Below are 21,859 nucleotides of genomic sequence, written 5' to 3' on the forward strand. Positions count from 1 at the left end.
CAGTAGACAGTTAGATCTTAAATCCTAACCTCTGCTAACCTAGATTCTTTAATTTCAAATGGCCAGCAATCTCATTGCATGCCATTAAAGTTTCAGTATACATTTAAAAGAACTGTCCTTCAGGACTACAGTAAAAAGTATCTGCTCAGTGGTAGGTAAACCAAGAGAAATGATAGATTACACTGAATTTCCATTTATAAACATGCTTTTGAAATCCACAGGTTATGTACATGTATAAGGCTGTGTAAAAATATGTATTTACGTTTCACTCTTGTCCACTAAAACACTAGTTAACTTCCAAACACATTAAAAAATAATAGTTTGATGCAGCTTGTATACAAAGGATACACACCCAGAGCAATTTTCCCTCCTCAAAATCTGTTGAATTTTTTGAACAAATGTATTTTGTTAGGTATGGCATCTAGCCCTTATTAGCTGTGTAGGAATTGCTATTTTGCCTAGTACATCAGAAGCTGGACTGGAGACACATCTGTGACCTACACAATGTGACCTACATCATTATCTACACAATAGTTTCCGTACCCATTGTAACGTAGATGTCTGACATGGTAATGATAGGCTTATTCTCTTGAACAATGCCATCCCCTGGGTAATTTGGAATTTTAAAACATGGATCCAATAAGCTATTTTTTATATGATAGAATATGATTTTATTGGAAGAAATCAGAAAAAAAAAAACTGTCTGCTATAGTGAAGATGCAAAACAAATTAAAAATTATGTCTCCTGCAACTCTTATCTGATCTACTGGTCTACAAAATCAACACAGAATGTTCTTGTCTTCTGACAGGCACTTCTCAAGTAGCTGCTTAGAAGTAACATCCCTTAAAATAAACCCAGAGCATTGGCAGTTCAAGACCAGATAGACCAGAGTACTACTAAGGGGACATGCTCCTCACAGTTAAAATACAACTTCTTATGTCAGAAATGGCTAAAAACCACATCATCTAAACAACCATATTTGTGAAATAAACTAGCAATATAAATCCAATTCTGACTAACCAGATTTATTCATCTGTATGAATATCACCACTAATGTGTACCACCACAATTATTGCTACTTTTCTTGACAACCACAACTGTTCAAGCAACAGATGGACAATGAAACAAAAATTTGTTCATCCAATATAGGCTTCAGACCTAGAAGCTGGCACTGGAAATTATTAGAACTGCTTTTGGCTAATGAACACAGAAATTAGTTCCCTAAGACTGTCTCACTAGATCCTTGAACCAGCCATGATTCACTAACTCCTCCTCTCCATATATTAGAAAGAATTTGGAAGGAAATTCTCTTCCAGCTACAAATTTCACTATAATGATTAAACTAACATTTTTTTTTTTTCCCAGTTAAAGGACATCAGCTACAGTTTTGCTTGCTTTCTGTGCAGATCTTTCTTTTTTTTGCCAAGTAATCACAACATAGTATTCTATATTTTGAGATTATTTTTCACCTGGATTCCAGAGAAAAGGATTTTTGTTTTCATTTTAGACATTAAAAGATTTAAATAACATATTTTTGAAAGAGCAAGACATGTTCAACAATAGAAAAATTCTTAATAAATATAAGTTAAAACACCTTTTTCTGAAGCTGTCATAATAGGAAAGAAACTGACTTACTCTTTTCATTTTTTCAAGTTCTGCAAAGTACAAAAGTAAAGATGGACTGATTTTCTCGTTCACTTGTCTTAGGTCACAATATTCAGTCACTGCCTACTAGCCAAAGGATACCTCTGTAATGAAACCAGCATAACTGTATACCAGTCTTGCATTTTCATCATATCCAGTCTCTTAATAATCATCACTGTGGTGCTTAAATCAAGTTAAAGAAATCCTAGGTAAGATATTCCAAAATGCTTAAGGAATTTAAATGTTCTATGACAATTCATATAACTTCCATTAAAATGCAAATATCTAAATTTTGTAAGATGCTTGATTCCCATGCTACTCCAGTGAGATATGACAAAACTACACCATTCCCCTGTTGTAGTATATACCTGACTTTAAATCAAGTCCTGTTTTCTCTTCTACTACCCCAACACACATCCCTGGTATTACTATTCATAATGTCCCCAAAAATCACAGAAAGGGAATTAGAAGAAAATGGAATCTTATACTCCATTATTATCCTGCCAGCAGAGAGACACACTTTTCATTTGCTTAAGTGACAGTGTTATCAAGCTCAACACAAATATGCTAAGTGTGAGGAAAAAGAAGGGCCTGAATCAATCATTTTAAAGGTATATTAAAATAAAAATAAAATTAATATCCTTCCATGCTAAATAAATCAATTTGATAAGAGTCTCAAATGCAAGGTTTATTTAGGTATTTTTTTTAGGTATTTATTTGGGTATATGGGTATTCCCACCATTTAGGTATTCCCACCTAAAAACTGAATGTAACCTGGTTATTTAGATCCAGGGAGACAGTTTTTGAGTTTAGGTCTAAATTCAGATGAGTCCTTGCAAGATTTTCCATGGGAGCCAACATCTATTTTTGAGAACTTATTATGTTTGAAGAGAGGTATAAACCTAGACAGACTGATACCCCAAACCCACAGAAACTAGAAGCTAAGGGAGTAAAATAGCATATATGTATGTGAATTACTTCCATGTTAACTAGGCCATGGGGAGAAGCTTGCTTGCTCTGTTTATTATTCCAATGCATTTGGCACAGCACTGCAATTGCTACACATCTATTATAGCTTCTCTCTGGAAGGAAAAAATCTTTTAATTTATAATAAATTACTGTTTGTTTAAGATTGAGAAATGTGAAATCATATGCTAGCAGCTACTCTGACTAAGCATTTAGCATTAAGTTAAAAATAATATCAGTCTGATAAAAAGAAACAGAGAATAAACATGGAATAGTTGCTACGTATACTTATTTTTTTCATTAAAAATAAAATTAAAGAAGATCCAGACAGAGTTCAACAAAAGTATACACTGCCTTTTTGAAGCAGAACACAGAGAAATTCTAGAAAAAAAAAATCCACTTAAAGAAAACTGCAAAAACATTTTGCTTTCTCCAATACTGGTAAGATGCCCCAGAAGACCTTTGACCATTCTTTTGAGGTACTTCATGCATCTACACTAAGAACAGTCACAGGAAATAACAGGGGAAAAAAAAAGGGGGGGGGGGGGGGCGCTGACATTTTTTAAAAACAGAGTAACACAGCAAAGCTGCAGGGGTAGTATAGACATTGAGCAAATACTATTAGGATGAAGCCATGATAACACCAAAGGGACTCAGCGCACCTTCCAGGGCCAGACCTATGTAAAAGAAGGATAATAATGACCAATATAATAATATAATGAATATAATAACCAAATAACCAAGGGGTGGCACTGTTTCTCCTACAACTGCATTGAACTCATGTCCTGGCATTACTGAAGAAGCATGGAAAAATGGAAAGGCTGTTCATATTAGGGAGAAGTTATAATTATTACATACACAGTAATGAGTAATGTAAAGATTCCAGTGTAGAAACATTTTTTCCACGTCAACCCTGCAATGAGTGCATCAAAAACATCATACCACAAACACAAACTTCTTATGCACTCTTATACAGCAGTCTATGTTCATTTAAATCACTAATGAAGTGTTAATACCAGATGTTCTCCCTAAATTACATTTTGATGCGTATATCCACAAGTAGCACTTCAGTCCAATACCACTCCCACTAAAGTTATGAATTCATCTTGAAGTTTTTGCGTTATTTGCATGCACAGAATTTAGAAACACCTATCTGACATCAAAAATAAGTCAGAAATATCAACAGTTTTCAGGCTATTTGTTACACTAGCTAAATCCTAGCCTCATTAGTTACAATTATTAGTTGCATATGTTTCTTCCAGGTTGTATATGGAATCAGGTAAAATACTTCAAACAACAATGTTCTCTTCTCCCTTTCCTTCCTGCCAATTTCCTGCCAATTCTTCCTATATATAGCAAATGTGCTATAGGTCTAAACATTACTGATAGACATATCTCTGATAAAGACTTACACAAAATAAATGACACAATAGTTAAAATTGGCTTCTTTTTCATGTTCCAAATACTCTGTACTCCTCTGTTCTTTTTCTTCCTAATGGTTTCTATGAACTATTTCTATGAATAAATTTTCTGGTATTCTGAGTACTAAATTAAAACATATTTATTTACATACACACACACACAGATAAAGTAGATGAAAATATTTCCCTTACTTTCCAACTCAAGATCATACATTACGCTATTGACATTGTAGATTGAGAACATCAAAAGAACATCTTTTAAGTAAATGCATATCAACGGTAAACGTACTGGCACAGAGGTTTCTGGGAGTGTGGGGGGAACATATATGTTGAACTTAATGTCTTTGAAGAACTTAGGACATAGATTTTGTGCTTCTTGCTATGCATTTGTTTCAAGATAGGTAATTTCAATATCTCAGAGGCAGGATGAGATCTTCCATATATGCTATGCAGTAGGCAGGCAGCAGAAGTCATACAACCATCTACTTGGCACGTGCCTGAGGGCAAACTTGTCAATCTCTGCCACTAAAGAGTCATTTTTACTATTTCCCTGACTCCTGAAATACAACCCTTTTCTCTTTCATGTCTTCAGGGTTGAAAACTTGTAGTGTGATAGCATGTATTTCATCTTCTTTGAATTTTATTTTTTTCCCTAAGATGACTGAATTGGATTTGTCTTGGAGCTAATGAATGGAAATATCTCATGTAACATCCCATACCTTTTATTTAACACTAGGTTTACAGAGGCCCTAGAGAATATATGGTCCTTATTCTATTGGGGAAGAGAGGGGGTGGTATTTGTGAAAAAAAATAAAACATTTTATGCTTTGCAGAGCGTGGAAAAGTTCTTATTTTGTTATCTTATGACAATCTATTGTGCATTGCTCTTCAGAAATCTGTGTCTGAAGCTCTTACCATGCTAAGATGAAGTTTTTGACCACTAGGCCAACTTTACTGTTTATAATATATTAAATTGTTCTATTAACATTTATATTTCAGATTACTTAATGTGAGGAATGTTTTAACAATTCGTGTCCATAAAGAACAATTCTGTTTGAAATGTTTGAATCCTGTCTGCCTCTGGGCCCTGCACTGGCAATTCAATGCTTGAACCACAGCTGCAGTGTGTCCCAGTCTCCCCCTCATTCCTCATTCTAGCCAATTTATCACTTCTTAAATTTATGAACCTGTTTGCTTTTGTTATTCCGGACTTCTATTTCTAACACTGCTATAGATGTGTCTGTGAATGGCTGGGGAAGAATGTTTTAATTACCCGTGTGTCTGGGAGTTTCAGAACAACTGATAACAACTACTGACTGTTATGGGATACTATGTGGATCTTTGGTATCTGGTTATGGGGGGGCCGAGAAAGAAGCTGAAAAGCGGCTGGGAGACAAGATTTGAAGAAGGTGTTTTGAAGAAGGTGTTCTGTAAACTTGGGATGGTGCCCAGTAAGTACAAAGGGGAAGAGGAAGACTGCGAGCCTTCAGCATGGAAGACCCCTAGAGACCCCCAGAAGAGACCCCAGAGGAGACCGCGCATGCTCCAGTAGGAGGGACTGCACCCCGGAAGCTAATTTTAATAATCTATTTTTTTTAGAAGTAGTAATGAATATGTATTAGTCTAGGAGCATAAAAATCAGCTGCTTGATGTAACTGGTGTGCGTCCTGGTGGAGCGGAGACTCCCGGTGCACCCAGCGCTGTTTGCTTACCTCTATTCCTTTATATTCTTTCAATAAATCCTATTTTTTTTATTTAATCCTAATTTGAATCCTGAGCCATTTATAACATTAAGGAGAATACAAACCATAACATATGACCTCAAAGCTACATCCTGGTTAACTCAAGGATCCACTAATTTTGTAATTCTGAACTTTTCATTAGTACCATTCTAATAGTCTGAGGTTTTGGCCTATTTTGAAAGAAAAATTACACACTGGAAATATCAAAATAAACTTCCTTTGACCAGAAGAATGGAAAGCAATTGTATTTCTTTTATATATACAGAGAATTTATTTGTTTGGATTTGTTAGGAATGGAAACCTATACACAACTACAAGTTATATTTCAGAAGGAGGAATTACTTAATCTTTGTTTGGCAATCCAATGTTAATTTGCAGACTCTAGGATGTGCACCAGGACATTTACAATTAATGTAGTCCAACAAAAGTAAGACTTGAGCAAGACTAGACCTCAAAAGAGCCAAAACACCCTGCTTCAATTTAAGTCTCATTAACTGATACCCTATATGTAAACAACAAAATCCAGAAAGCATTCCATGTAGGCAAAGTGGTAAGAAATTATGCATTGCAGCTGATATCAACAGCTGAGCAATTAGTATCTCTGAGGTTACTATAAATACAGATGAAGAAAGAGCTGTTTACTATAATAAGAAAGTCTTTCCAAAAATCAGTGTTCTCCACTCATTTTTGATAGCACTTCATTAAGATTTATTGCTATTATTCCCTGTGGATATATCACAGTGAACTAAAGCAGCTGCATTATGTTAAGTTTATACAATTCACAGAATCACAGAATGTTAGGTACTGAAAGGGACCTTGAAAGATCATAAGAAAGGTCATGTAGGCCAATCCCCCCGCCAGAGCAGGAACACCTAACTCCCTCAACCTACTAACCACTGCCCTTCTGATACACCCCAGGATGCTACTGGCCTTCTTGGCCCCAAGGACACAATGCTCATGGTCATCTCGTTGTCCACCAGGACCCCCAGGTCCCTCTCCAACTCACTGCTTTCCAGCAAGGCAGTCCCCAGTTTATAGTAGTGTCTGTAATTCACGTTAGTTCATCCAACAAAATGGTCTTCAGAACTTCATGACTTGTCAAGACAAATAAATTGTAATATGCATTTTTATAACAATTAGTAGAGAATTTCTGTTAGAGATGTTCTCAGCTATACCCTGACAAACAAAAGTAGAGACAGGAGTGAGTATATCTGAGATCTATGAGTAGGACATAGTACCATGCTCTGGGTAGAGCTGCACACTGAGTTTTCTCTGGGTTTAAACACATTGCCTGTGTCCAGCTTTTCTGCCTCCACTTTTCTACCTGGTCCCTCCCAGGCCAATGCATAAATAAGTGAGATGAGGAAGGCAAAAGTATAAAATATTAGGAATACTGCTTTCCACCATCTACTCTATGAGGATATGAATTCCTAGGGGCTCTTGGGAAGTCATTCTACCAAGTCAAGGTTCGCAAAGTCATATTCTTATTGACAAAATGCTCTCTTAATGTCTTTCAGAACAACTGCATACAATGTCAGCTTCTCTTTAAAGAGAAACATCTAACCACATGTCAGCCATCATGAGCCACCTTACAACAGCAAATCACAAACAAGTGAAGCATGAAGCAGGTGAATCAGATGAAAAACCTAGTGATAAAACAATAAAGAGAGAAAAATAAGATTCCATCTTGTTCCTCCCACCAATAAATAAGAAATGTGAAGTTCAAACAAGCCTTCTAAGAAACTAGGAAGTTTCTTGTCATTTACCTGTTATTCACAAGCATAGGGAACAGATTTTGCAGCTAATACACTCCCTGTAAAAGAGCCATGCTTGCTGGGACACAGCAGAATGAAGAACCAGCAGTGATATATATACATGAGTACAGCCCAAGAGCAAATTCTACAGTCAGCACCTGCTGCTGATGACAAGATACATGTTAACCACTATGAATCTTAATGCATGTGTTCTCTGAACGTTGTGCTAGCTAGTAAATCTGCCTTGGTGACTTATCGATCCTACCCTTTTGCATGCAGAAGTGGCAGGCAACAGAGTTAAACAAAACATTTTTACTATTTCTTCCACACTTTGAATGTCAGATAGGATTTAGAACCTAATTCTGGAAGGAACTAGGCACCTCCAAGCTAGACAGGGAACAAACTCACCTTTTAGGGAAGTCAGAAAATACTCAAAAGCACCTCAGTCTTCAGAGCCAGCAGCTACCAGCCCGTAGTTTTTGGTTTGATGCAATTAAAGCACTAAATTCAAACATTGTAAGTTGACGGCCACATTATAATCTTCTCAGAAACCCAAAGACTTGCAAATATTTGCATGCAAATTCTTTTCTTTCAATTACACTGTCTGCTTTATTATAAATTTCACTACAGAGCTACTTAGCTATGAAATTCTACAGTAAATAAACTAGTCACCAACATTCAGTAAAAAGAGTACTAAAAGTTTCATCAGCTTTATGAGAACTGCTGTATAATTTTTGCCCTTGTTCAGCAAAGTTCAAGTAGGCTTTCTATTTACCAAGAAAACTCAAAGTTTATCCAAAAGTGGAAGGGAACTACCTTTATGAACCAACAGGCAAAGTCACTGTGAATTTATCTAGGGAAATTAATAGCAAGGATTTTATTTTAAAAATATAACTAAAACAGCAATAAACAGGTCACCATAAGCTCTGGCTGACAATCACAAGCAATCAGAAAAATTGGTTATTAACCCTAGTTTGGCTTCTTACTTGGTGTGTGAATTACAGCATGTTACTTTACCTCTCCAGGCTCCCGATTCTCACTCTTGTTTTCGTTTGGCATGGATAATGAATGCAACTGCTTTCTTTCATTGCAGGTGTTTGCAATGAATCTAACACAGCTGAGACCTCTATTGCAGTTATAGTAATAATAAAAGGCCTGACTAGGACACAGTATTTGAAACTATTAGCGCTATGTAAGAGAGCAAATGGACTTCATTTATTCAAGGGTTTTGTTTAAATAGAAGGCCTTTAACATCTCTTTCTAAGCTAAACTTCTTGTTTAACTTTCTGGCATTAAAATTTAGTTCCATTAAGCCAGTACACAGTGTAGTAGGATTTTAACTTATTACTGATACTAAAATTACACTGAAAATCTCTTTTAAAATATAGTTCAAATTTAATTAATCTGTTTCTAGAGACATTTGTAGTAGTTGCAATAAATAAGAAACTTAGAAACAGAACTCTTGTGAGAGAAAACAAACAGCAGATACAGAAGTTTAAATAAAAATAATTTCAGATGTATTGAACTTGTACATCAGAACAGTAAATTAAATATTATTTGAATGGGGCAGGTAAGATGCACAGCAAAGGCCTGAATCACTGCAAGCTTGTTTAACTATTCATACCTGTAGTAAATAATTAAGATAACAGGTCATGAAGTAGGTAACATCTTTGGGGAGAAGGAAAAAAAAAAAAAAAAAAAAGCAAATTCAGCCTGTTTGCCATGAGCTGGATTTTGTTCTCTCTCCAACAAAAGATACAACTTATATACACTTTTAGCAGACTGCTTGAAATTAAGTCTACTATAAAAGGATGCTGTTGGATCAAAATTAAAGAATCATTACAGTAATCATTACAGTCATCAGACCCAAAAACATGAAAAATCAAAGCAGGAAATGAACCAAATTAAGAGACTTTGTTAATATACTTTCTTAATACACTTTTATTTTATGCACACATACTCATTTTAAGAGGAATCTTAAAAGAAATATCTTTGTCATTTCATGTTCTGTACATGCTTCTAACAAAGTTTCTATTTCACCTTTCATTATGCAAAGTTATTTTTTTCCTCAACTTTTAACTTTTCCTTAACTTTTTTTTTCCTTAACCTTTTTCCTTAACTTTTATTGTCAACATATTGACAATAAAATGGAAATTTTTGTTTAATCCATAAATTTGAAAAGAGTGAGATTTTCTAATTAGTGAAAAAATACAAGACAAAAAATCCCATCTGTTAATGGTGCTGTGTAGCTTGAAGCTAATTAGGTTTGCTGGGAGAGTGCCAGGTAATATGACCAATTAAAGTGCATACAACTTTTCCAAATCTAGCATTTAATTTCATTAGTTTAAAAAAAAAAAAAAAAAAAGTAGTACTTTCTGTTACGTTGTGCCATTTTCTAGAGATAAATGCTAAATTTACAGGATCACATGTATGTATGTATATATAACATATATGTATATATGTATGTGTATATATATGTATACACCATATATATAATTCCTCCAAAAAATAAAAAAGGCCCTTCCTCCTGATTACCTATCAGTCATCCAAATTATCCATTAATGTCAAGAAAAATAAAATTAACATATATATATATATATATATATATATAAAGTCACAAGCATAACTCACACTGATTTTCAGTGATGCACGTGGATCCAGTGTGACTCTACAATCACACTATGCAAATAAGATATGTTGATTACAGTTACCTATAAACTGTTCTTCTCAATTTTCCTTTTTATAAGTTCCTGAGTTCTCAGCATGACTGTAGCTGAGAGCCAATATTGAGCCCTTAGCTAGAGTGGAAACAGAAATTTCTTGATTTCAGTAAAACCCAGTGACATTTAATTCATGAAGACTGAATGAAGAAGAAATGGTCAAATCATTCATTACATATATATATATAAAAAAAAAAAAAAAAAAAAAAAAAAAAAAAAAGCACTTGAGTCGAGAAATGTACTTTAAAACATATTAAAGACAGTCCTCAGAAGGGAAAAGAACCACTGCTAAATATATCTGATGAACTGCAAAAACAGTTTGCTGCTGTTGCTCACCATTAGATCTCTCATCTCTCCTTTAACATTACTTAATGTATTTAAATATCTTCTGTAATTATAAGGATATTTTCCAGAATTGTAATATTTCCATTTCTGTTTCCAGAATGAGACAGAGTATAACAAGTACCAATATCTGCAAATGAATGAAGCCTTGTATTCATTGGTCAAGTTCTACTTTAAGTCTAGGAAAACCCGTAGCTGTTCCCGACTTTTAAAGAGAGGTAGTCAACACCAACATGACTTCTTAATAGGGACAATGGTATCTTCAGAGACTTGTGTGACCAGGAGCTCACTGTACATGTATCTTGATTCACATGGTCTGGCCATTGATCAGACACTGCTTACTGTCAGTTACTTCAGTAGCTTTCCTGTGGCAATTAAATGAAATACCAAACACCAGACACCAGTGACCAAAATCAATGCAAGGAAACCCTGCTAAATAGGATGGTGGAAACCTGTTGAGGCAGTTGAACAACACAGTAGTTCTGAAAGACACCTTTACATTTTTTGTTTTATTTGTTTTATTTGTTTATTTATATTTATTGTATATTGTTTATATTGTATATGTAAATGTATATTGTATATGTATATGTATTGCTCATATTATATATGTATATATTGTTTATTTGTATTTATTTATATATGTGATTTGTTTTATTTTAGCTCGTTCTTTTCTTTTCTCTTGTCTTTTTTTTTCCTGATATCGTTTGTCCTTCACCTGTTCCGTTGAAATTGACAGCTTTGACTGATAGACACAAGGAAGCATCTCTCATACCAATTTGCTTTAAAGACTGAACATTTGACTTTTTTGATGATTTTTGATCAACCTACTTAATTATCCAGTCTTATATGAGAATTTGCAAAGACAAAAAGCTGTCTTTAAATAGCATATAAAAGCAAAAATGGAGAAAGCAACAATCTGAGCACTGACTACAAATTGTAGCAGTATATTTATTAAATTTTGGTCATTGTATAGACTTAAGATGTCTGATAAGTCTATACAAGAGCATTATATTTCAACTTATCTGAAAACAGCAAGCGGTTATTTAAATTTTCAAGTGGTTATTTAAAAATATATCTCTAACCAGAACTCTCATTTTCCCATGGCAACATCAGTATAGACAATGTGAGCTCTTTTATTTTTAGACAAATTTGAACTGAAAAGCCTGCCAATAAATTCTTTGACACATTCATTAATTAGATAGAGATCTCTAAGATCTCTATGCAATTGCACAATAAAATTTAACAATTTCATTGGAGCAGCTAAACCTAAAGCAAACAAATTTTCAGGATCATGGTGATCTTGGTTTATGGCAAAGCATTCCCTTGTGTTAAGAAAGTCACTTTTACAGGCTTTGGAAGTAAACTGTAAAAATGTTCATGTAGTGATTTTTACTCCTTTAAAATACATGACTGAAAGTTTTCCTTTTATTTTATGTATAATCTGCACAAGTATAATTATATGCTACTACAGGTGAAACTTTGGTTCACAATTTGATGCAAGGCTGCATTCTTACATGCAGGTTTCTTCACATTTCAGAGAAAGGCATGGAAGCTTTTGATACCATTAATTACATGCATCAGTAATTTTCATGCTGTAATCATCAAGGAAATGCTGATTATATGTTTTCAGAATAATTTGGAATTATGATTCAACATCATGTGACAAATGCTGTGAAATCCACACAAGGTATGAAACAGAATTGGTGTTTTAAAACTGTCACTGAAGATCTAATGCAAAAAATAAATATTGCAGTCATGTAGCCAGCAAAGGCAAAATGTTATGTTTCCACAACAAATGTCTACTTATGGTGAATATTTTTTCTATTTTCTGAGGGCTAGGAGGGAAAGAAGAGCAGTTGCTTTGTAAGGACACAAAGACTGATTCATTTAGCAAACTTATTTTCTTCATGTGAATGTTTCAATGTTGCTCTGTAGCTATAATTCAAAAATTGAAAGCTTTTTTAATGAGCATTTTTAGTGTGATTGAAAAATAAGATCAAATAATCAGGTGATAAAAGGCTTGTAGAAACAACTTCCAGTTTAACTCTCTCCAATATCTTTGTTTTATTACCCTTACCTTTCAAAACCATACATCTGTAACTCAACTGTAACTACTTAATCTGAGACTCAACTGTTACCTTAGTAGACATTTTCTCCTTAGTAATGAAAGTATATCAGGTCCTTTAAATTAACATTCACCCTCCTGTGCCTTGGCTTTTCTTGTTCTTTTTATACAACATGAAGAGCTTAATTCAAAGATAATTTTTCAAAGTCATTCCTTCCTCTGTGACTGTAGTCTTTTCATTTTTACCTGGCTTAAGATAGCAAGGGTTATCTCACATCAGTGTTCTTACACTTACAGTCTTTGTCTTATTCTTACAGCCTCTGGCTTGAGGTAAGCCAGAAAAGGGCCAGTCTTCATGTTGCTTTATATGGTCCCTTGAAAAGATCTAAGAATTTAGGACTACTGACTTTCATGCTGGAGTGGTCTTGTCCACAGAGATAAAAAAAAAAAATGGAGTATGGAATGCAGAACATACAACTTCAGTTTATATTCTCTCGGAACTGTCAGTGTGTCTTAACTTTCACCCTTTTCTTGTTTCAGCTGGGCTATATTTTCTTTCTGAACTACAAGAACAAGAGGCTTTATTTTGAGAATGGCTTAAAATTGAAATCAGATAAACCACCAGGTAATGATGCATATATCCTGGCCAAAGAGATTTCTAAGAAGTATTGCTGCAATTCCATGTCTTTATATAGGTGAGCGGCTTTAGTCCACATTTTAAAATATTACAGAATGGGCAGAAGATGGAAGCATACGTTGGGTTGTAAGGACTCTTTTTTTTTTTTTTTTTTAAAGTATTTCAAGAAAAAAAAAAAATCCCAGATGAACTATGTAAAATCTATAGTGTGTTTTGTTTAAGGTAGAGTTTTTGTTTTTTTTTTTTTCTCTGAATGAATACTGTAGAATCCAGCTGTGATCCTGGCCAGGTAAACTATGTCATTGAACTTCAAACCTTCTTTCTGTTCTCCATTTTTCCTTCATGTGCTTTACTTCCCTCCTTCCCCAAGCTGATCTATTCTGATTCAGTCCTATGTTGCTTTGTTCAAACGATAATATTGGATTTTAAAATAGGTCACCTTTTTAGAATTTACTACAGGGTAGGGAATTTGGAAGCCAGAGATAAGGAAATTACCTTTTAAACACAGACTTTTAAGGTGCAACAACAGTGTAAATCGTTCCTCCCCTGCAATGACACTGCTGCTCTTCCCTTTTAGAGAAAAGCAGCAGCTGAAAGAGAAAGTGTGGATGTCTATTTGTTTTGCACCAACTGAAAATCCCATCAACTCCTGGGCCAATGACCTCCTGCTTCCATTGAACGAGCTTGCTCTCCATACACCATGCACAAGACCAAAAAGTGAAGAAAAAAGAATGTCAGAGTCTAATGAAATTAAAAAAAAAAAAAAAAAAAAACTTGTACCAAAACAATATATGAGAAATAGTTATATTCTGCTGATGACAAGGCACAAAAACAAATGCTATCACACAAATGCTATCATGTTCTAATAGCAATAATTTTTTCTTGACACCTTAACTGACATGCTTCCTCTATGACTCCCAGACAGAGATGGAAGAAAGAGCTTTCAAAGTTCATAATTTCAAACATTAAATTAAGTTAAAATTCCTTTTGTTGATTGCCTAAAACCTCAGAAATCCTCTTTGATCAAAACAATGTTATGACAAAGACCTATGTAAAAGTGTGCCAAGACTGCTAAATGCTGCTGACTCAGAAAGGAAGTCCACCTACTGATTCATTAACATGACTGCCAGCAGTACTGATGTATTCCTTGGAAGTCTCTTGTTTAAGCAGTTTCTCAAGTCATGCTTTATTTTCTTTTTATTGTTCCAGGTATATTAAAACACCAGAAAGACCAAACACATCCATATCTGCTTATATATCTGACTTTAAAGCTACAGCTTTTTCTTAAATACAAAAGCCATAGTAGGATGTCACTAGTACCCAGTACGTGCTGCAGGGCTATTCCACAATGTAAAACACAGCCAGGAGAATGAGCTTTTGTGAATGAACAAAGCCTTTGTTAGAATGGGTGATATGCACTGCTTCTACTGACAAGGAAACCATGGAACAGGCGTTCTGCCACTGACAGCAGAGGTATAAGCTTCACATTTACTGAGCAAGCTGTCTTGCCTTTGCTCCAGTTCCTTGCTGGACTAGAAACAAATGACCACTGCACTGAACATACAGAGCACCTGTTTTGATTGTATTAACTCTGACCTCTTAATGTATTTTCTCAGAACAAATTTCTGGATTGTGATTCAACAAAATTTAAGCAGAGTCCCCTTATTGGCTAAAAAACAGCAGTCATTATTTCACCTTCTTCTCACATGTGCAAACAACAAGCAGTTACGACATTCATTTATGTTCAGTTCATGATTTGAAAGGTATCTTTGAGAAAACAGAGGCCAGAGAAAACAGAAGCTGTTTTTTTTGAGAAAACAGAGGCTGTGTTAGAAATCAGAGTTTCCTGGGTATCAGAATGCACTCCCTAAAAAAAAAAAATAAAAAAAAATCTAATTGATGAAAAAGAGGTGACTTTTTCCCCCATGATTTAATGAAAAAAAATGATTATTTTTATGTTTCTGCTATCCAAGAGGTTCTGAGTGATGAAAATTCAAAGATGATTTTACACCATAAAATTCTCAGTCCATTAACTTGATACAATAACTTATTTATATTAAGACCCCAAGTTGCCTGGAGGAGATCTTCTAGCAAAAAAAAGCAGAAGAATGTGCCTAAGGTACTACCTTGTCATTGATTGTTCTTAAACAGAGAAATCTTGGAGTATATTTACATGCTTTTTAAAAAGAGGATTAAAAGCTAATAAGAAGTATCTGAGCTAAGTTTGTATTAGCAGGTTTGATCAACACAGAAACACTATGTTCAATAAACCAAAACTTATTGAAGTTCATAATGTGTCTTGACAAATATATCAGTTTGGTCTCTCGTTTCATTTTATGTTCCTGTTTCCTGAGCTGTGATAATATGAGTATTTCAAATTTCATTTAAAATCACACACACACAAAATCAGCATCATCTAGTTATAAAAGTAGTAACCTTTAATCACAGTGAACCACTTTAATGGCTGAAATCCACAAGTTTAACTTAAGTGAAATCATCTGAAAATCATTTTGAATCACCTGATTCAAAATTTAACACCAAGTTTATCGTGTGTGTGCTAAATTTATAGCAACAACTTAAGTCCTCCTACAGCAGTAAATTATTAGCAAATACTGACAATTCTTGAACGAGAATAATATAAACTACAACAGTAAGAGACAAAGAAATGTAGAATATCTAAAATGTAACAGTAACGTTAAGTTTTCTGGGAGAAAAATAATTGTCAAAATATATTGCTTCAAATTACCTCTCTCTTATTAAAGAGGTGGATGACTGGAAATCAAAAAATAGAAAAGATGGAGCACCAACATAGGTTACAATAAAAATGAACTTCTCTGCTCATAAATAGCAAGAAATAAAGAATGCTTTAATACATATGATTACATATGATGATGGAATCAACTGATGTCCAACTGGAAATTTTCAGATAAAACAGATTTGCTTATGTTTACGTTTTATATTTGCTTATTTTTTACATTACATTTTAAGAAAAATAAATCTACTGAACACAATGGTTTGTGTTTAAAGCACTGGATACTTTAAAGATAAGGATGAGAATTTCATCAGAAATGGGAAGAATTCTATTCATTTCAGAGAAATCAATGGTTAATAGGAAGGGTAAAGTGCAAGAGATTAAGAAAAATCTGAATTGGGTGTTAAATCTCAGACTCTGAACATGAAAGCTTTGGCTGCATCTCTCTTAATCCCTCTTGTCTGAGATGTTCTACTTTGTGTAAATAATTAAATATGTTATGGAAGAGGAACATGGCACATCTCCCACAACCTAGATAAGTGCTATAATTACACTGCTCCTGAGAGGAGTTGGTAGACTCCTTTCTCTCCTCTCAGTCTCTTTTTCTTTCTTTCTGATTTTGAAGTAACATGCTTTTATCCCAAAGCATTTTTTATTTTTTTTCCATAACTGGACAAGTCTTTACAAATGAGATTCTAGATTCTTACCTTCTACATTTATTTTTTGATTAATACTAAATGCACAATATTCAGACTGTTAATTTTTTTCTTGGACAGAGTTGCTCAGTTGTTCAAAGTTGCTCAGAAAATGACCTATGGAAAGATATATCCCTAGTGACAGTGCATATGGTACCTCATGGTAATTTATCTCACTTTTATTAGATAGATGATGTTGTATAACTCAGGTGTAAATCTGAGACTCCTGTGACTTCTGGATTTTGCAATCTTGTACAAGACACAAAATTTATCAAGTTGTTTTTATCTTTGGCCAAAAATTTCTAAGTATATTTGAGTATACCTGCTTCAAGGACTCAAAATGCATTCCAGGATGATTTTGTGTCAGGGGAGCTAACACTGAGCCAAGAGTGTTCTGACTTTCAGACCTGTCCTGCAGCTCAAAACACCTCTGTCCAAATCCATGGCAGATGATGTTTTACTTCTCTGGTAACTCTTAACCAACACTGAAAATGTGTTTAAACATGTATTTGTAATTTATGTGAGTGCGAACATAAGTTCCTCTTCTGCAAATGTGTACCTCTTTATACAAACACATATGTTTTGACCAAGTTAGAAAGTAACCAGCAAGGGGTAAATAGTGGCCTCTATGTAAAAGGTGACAGGAAGAAATGATATTTTATTTTATAGTTGTCAGTGCTACTCATTCATCTGCTTTTGGCAATTATTATTTTTTTTTCCACAGAAAATATGAGCGCTGGCATTCTGCTGTTGCTAACAATTCATGTAGGACTCTCCATTTCACCAGAACAAATGACAACAAAACCATCCAAAAAAAAAAAAAAAAAAAAAAAAAAAGCCTTACTATTCAAAAGACAGGCAGGTAAAGCCCAGCTTCACTTTCTATGGAACAAATTAAAGAGTCTACTGCCTTCAGCACAAAACTGTATTAGGCTGATTATGGGGTTTGAATTTGGAGGGGTTCTTTACACAGTTAATTTTATGATACAACCCCTCCACTGAAAAAGATGCATAAAGTGAATCCAATCACTTGAAACAGAATTCTGGGAGTCTGACATTTAAGAAGTTATATTATACTTCAACAGCATAGGATATCAACAGCATACATAGGTCCTGCACCACCAAATAACCTCCCTTTCTGACACTACAAAAGAGTTTATGGGAAAAAATAAAAATAAAAATACAGCAAGTAATATGAATTTCTAGCCAGGAAACTGAGGTGAATGATGATAAAGCCTTACATCACTAGATCACATTAATTTGCTTTATCTCACAAGGCTAATATGTATTCATTAATATTAGTAACTAAACTTCAAATACACCAGAATCTCATCTGACTCATTATGTTTCCTCTTCAGTGACTATATTTTTAATTTTTCCAAAAGTGAAGAACTATGAATTCTGAAAATACATAGAAGAAAAAAATGTAGTGGATCTTAGGATATTTCTTTTAGAAATTTAGAATTTATTCTAATTAAATTTGGAGAAACTTCATAACTCTATACAAAAAGGTGCAAGTTCATAACACAATAACTTAAGACCAAGGATAATGATTTTTTAAATAATTTGTTATTCTAGTCACAACACACCAGTATAAATGTTCATTATTTTCCACTAGTTAAAAAGTGAAAATAATAAAAAGCTTTACTATTCTATTTGTTCCATTTTTTTTATTCCAAGTGCAATCACATGAAGTTTCCTAGTGCTAAATAAGTGGCATTACAAATGGCATTATAAATAAAGTAAATAATTTGGTATAAAGATAAACAAAGGGCAATAGAGACTGACTGCCAGATAAACAATGAGTTCTATGATCTGCACACACAATCTGAGATAGCACTTCTAGTCCCATCAAAAGCAACTTCAATCTGAAATATAGGTATAGGCATATGTGGTATAGGTAATCCAAAAGCTTTCACTCCTAATACTTGAATATGCATGAAAGTTGCATCACAGAGTCAAACATGTGGGAGTAGCAATGTCACTAGCAACAGCACAACTGAGATCTAACTAGAAAAATTATTCCTTCGATGACCAAACAAACTCAAGGTATACTGTACAATAATTCACATATCCTCCAGAAATACCAAAGTTTACATAGAAATCATACTTATTATATTTGGGGTTGTTCTTGTTTAATTCCTTAAAATATTAAGGATATTTTTATTTAGAAAGTACACCTAATAAAGCATAAGCTGTATTTATATATATATATATATATATATATATATATATATATATATATATATCATAGAATCATAGAATATCCTGAGTTGGAAGGGACCCTTAAGGATCATCAAGTCCAACTCTTGACACCGCACAGGTCTACCCAAAAGTTCAGACCATGTGCCTAAGTTCACAGTCCAATCTTTTCTTAAATTCAGACAGGCTCGGTGCAGTGACCACTTCCCTGGGGAGCCTGTTCCAGTGTGCAACCACCCTCTCTGTGAAGAACCCCCTCCTGACGTCCAGCCTAAATTTCCCCTGCCTCAGCTTAACCCCGTTCCCGCGGGTCCTGTCACTGGTGTTAATGGAGAAAAGGTCTCCTGCCTCTTGACAACCCCTTGCGAGGAAGTTGTAGACTGTGATGAGGTCCCCCCTCAGCCTCCTCTTCTCCAGGCTGAACAGGCCCAGTGACCTCAGCCGTTCCTCGTACGTCTTCCCCTCAAGGCCTTTCACCATCTTCGTAGCCCTCCTCTGGACACTCTCCAACAGTTTCATGTCCTTTTTATACTGTGGTGCCCAGAACTGCACACAGTACTCGAGGTGAGGCCGTACCAGCGCAGAGTAGAGCGGGACAATCACCTCCCTTGACCTACTAGCGATGCCGTGCTTGATGCACCCCAGGATACGATTGGCCCTCCTGGCTGCCAGGGCACACTGCTGGCTCATATTCAACTTGCTGTCTATCACGACTCCCAGATCCCTCTCTTCTAGGCTGCTCTCCAGCGTCTCATCGCCCAGTCTGTACATGCAGCCAGGGTTTCCCCGTCCCAGGTGCAGGACCCGGCACTTGCTCTTATTGAACTTCATGCGGTTGGTGATCGCCCAGCTCTCCAACCTATCCAGATCCCTCTGCAAGGCCTTTACACCCTCATTTGAGTCCACAACTCCTCCAAGTTTGGTGTCATCAGCAAACTTGCTCAAAATACCCTCTATTCCTACATCCAGATCGTTTATAAAAATATTGAAAAGTACCGGCCCTAAAATGGAGCCTTGAGGGACCCCACTGGTGACCGCCCGCCAGCCTGACACAGCCCCATTTACCATAACCCTTTGGGCCCTGCCTGTTAGCCAATTGCTCACCCATCGTTTAATGTTTTTATTTAGCTGTATGGTGGACATTTTGTCCAGTAGGATCCTATGGGAAACCGTGTCAAAAGCCTTGCTGAAGTCCAAAAAAATCACATCAGCTGGTTTCCCTTGGTCCACCATACGGGTGATCTTATCATAAAAGGAAATCAGGTTAGTTAGGCAGGACCTACCCTTCACAAACCCATGCTGGCTGGGACCAATGACTGCTTTGTCCCCCAGGTGCGCCTCAATAAGTCCGAGAACCAACTTCTCCATGATTTTACCAGGCACTGACATGAGACTGACAGGCCTGTAATTGCTAGGGTCTTCTTTCTGACCCTTCTTGAAAATTGGCACAACATTTGCCAGCTTCCAGTCTACCGGGACCTCTCCAAATTCCCAGGATCGTTGAAAAATAATTGATAGAGGTTCCGCGATGACATCCGCCAGCTCTTTCAGCACCCGGGGATGAATCCCATCCGGACCCATGGACTTGTAGGGATCCAGGTGGAGTAGCAAATCCCGCACACGTTCAGGGTCAGTTGGGAGTTTGTCATCCCCACCGTCCCGGTCCTCCAGCTCAGGGCACCCTGGGTCCCGAAGCCCATCATCGGCATTGAAGACAGAGGCAAAGAAGGCGTTAAGCGTCTCTGCTTTGCCTTCGTCATCGTCTGTGAGGAGACCTTCCCTATCAAGGAGCGGCCCTATGTATTCTTTAGTTCTCCTTTTTCCATTTACATATCTAAAAAAACCCTTTTTATTTTCTCTCACAGACACAGCCAGCTTCAACTCTAGCTGTGCTTTGGCCACTCGAACTTTCTCCCTACAAACACGAACAGCATATATATATATATATATAAAACAGTTAGCAGTCCTGGAGGAATAAAAAGGTAAATTAGAATGACCAAACTCTCTGTAGTGCTATCGGGCCAGATATTTAAGGTTAGTTACTAATTCAATTTACACTTTTTATAAAGGTGGGCAGATTTTCATGTGAATCATCCCCCATTTCAAATAATCTTGACACTAAAAAACACTTGGCAGTGTTTGTATCCAAGCACTCCTGAAAATCCAGTCTTTAGGAGTCTTCAGCATTCAGTTCTAAGAGTTTCCCTTTTGTCCAGAAGCTTTAAAACACTGGGGTCAAATCAATACAGTCTCCTGATGCAAGCACAAACTAGAGAAGAAGGATGTACATTTAAAAATTGCATTGCTATCCTTTTTCATAGTAAAAATAATTAATGATAATAATAATAACAGAGAAATAAATCATTATTACTCTGTGATGTCAAAACAAAGTGTTTTCAGCACAGGAATAGTACTTTCTCATGTTGACAACCTGAAAGTATCAGGATTTTATAATCGTAGTTTTGCTTACTCTGTATTTGTTCATGTCCTCAAAACACTGCCTCTAGCAGGCTGATAAAAAACACAGACTTTCATCTTTTTTACAATTATAGAAAACATTGTAATGGACAAAAACGCTTTTCTTCCACTAAAGCAACTCAAGTTGCTTGTCTGTGATGCAGAATTCAAAGGAGAATTTGAAATACTGCTTTAAAGGAGGCTCTAACAGAAAAGAATTCATGGGACTTCGCAGGTTTCCAAGCTCTGACTAGAGATGACAGTTCATGATTGATATTACTGTAAACCTGGATAACTGTTTCCATTTCCTTACATTTACCTCCATTTCTGTGAGATGATGATCTTCCAGTATATAGATCTCAGAATTCTCTAAGACTTATTTGAATAGCAGATGGCTCTCTCTAGCACAAGGCAGAAAACTCTCTCTACCACTATTTGTGAGTTCTTCACAAATAACAATT

At 35.5% G+C, this 21,859-nt stretch overlaps 1 protein-coding gene across 1 annotated transcript in view; it reads right to left on the reverse strand.

Annotated features, from left to right (window-relative positions):
* Positions 1-21,859, reverse strand: part of KCNMA1 (potassium calcium-activated channel subfamily M alpha 1) — a 464,321-nt gene that overhangs the window by 249,291 nt on the left and 193,171 nt on the right. The window lies entirely within an intron of this gene.

The sequence above is a fragment of the Aythya marila genome, assembly GCF_965140915.1.
Source record: "Aythya marila genome assembly, chromosome: 7".
Classification (NCBI taxonomy): domain Eukaryota; kingdom Metazoa; phylum Chordata; class Aves; order Anseriformes; family Anatidae; genus Aythya; species Aythya marila.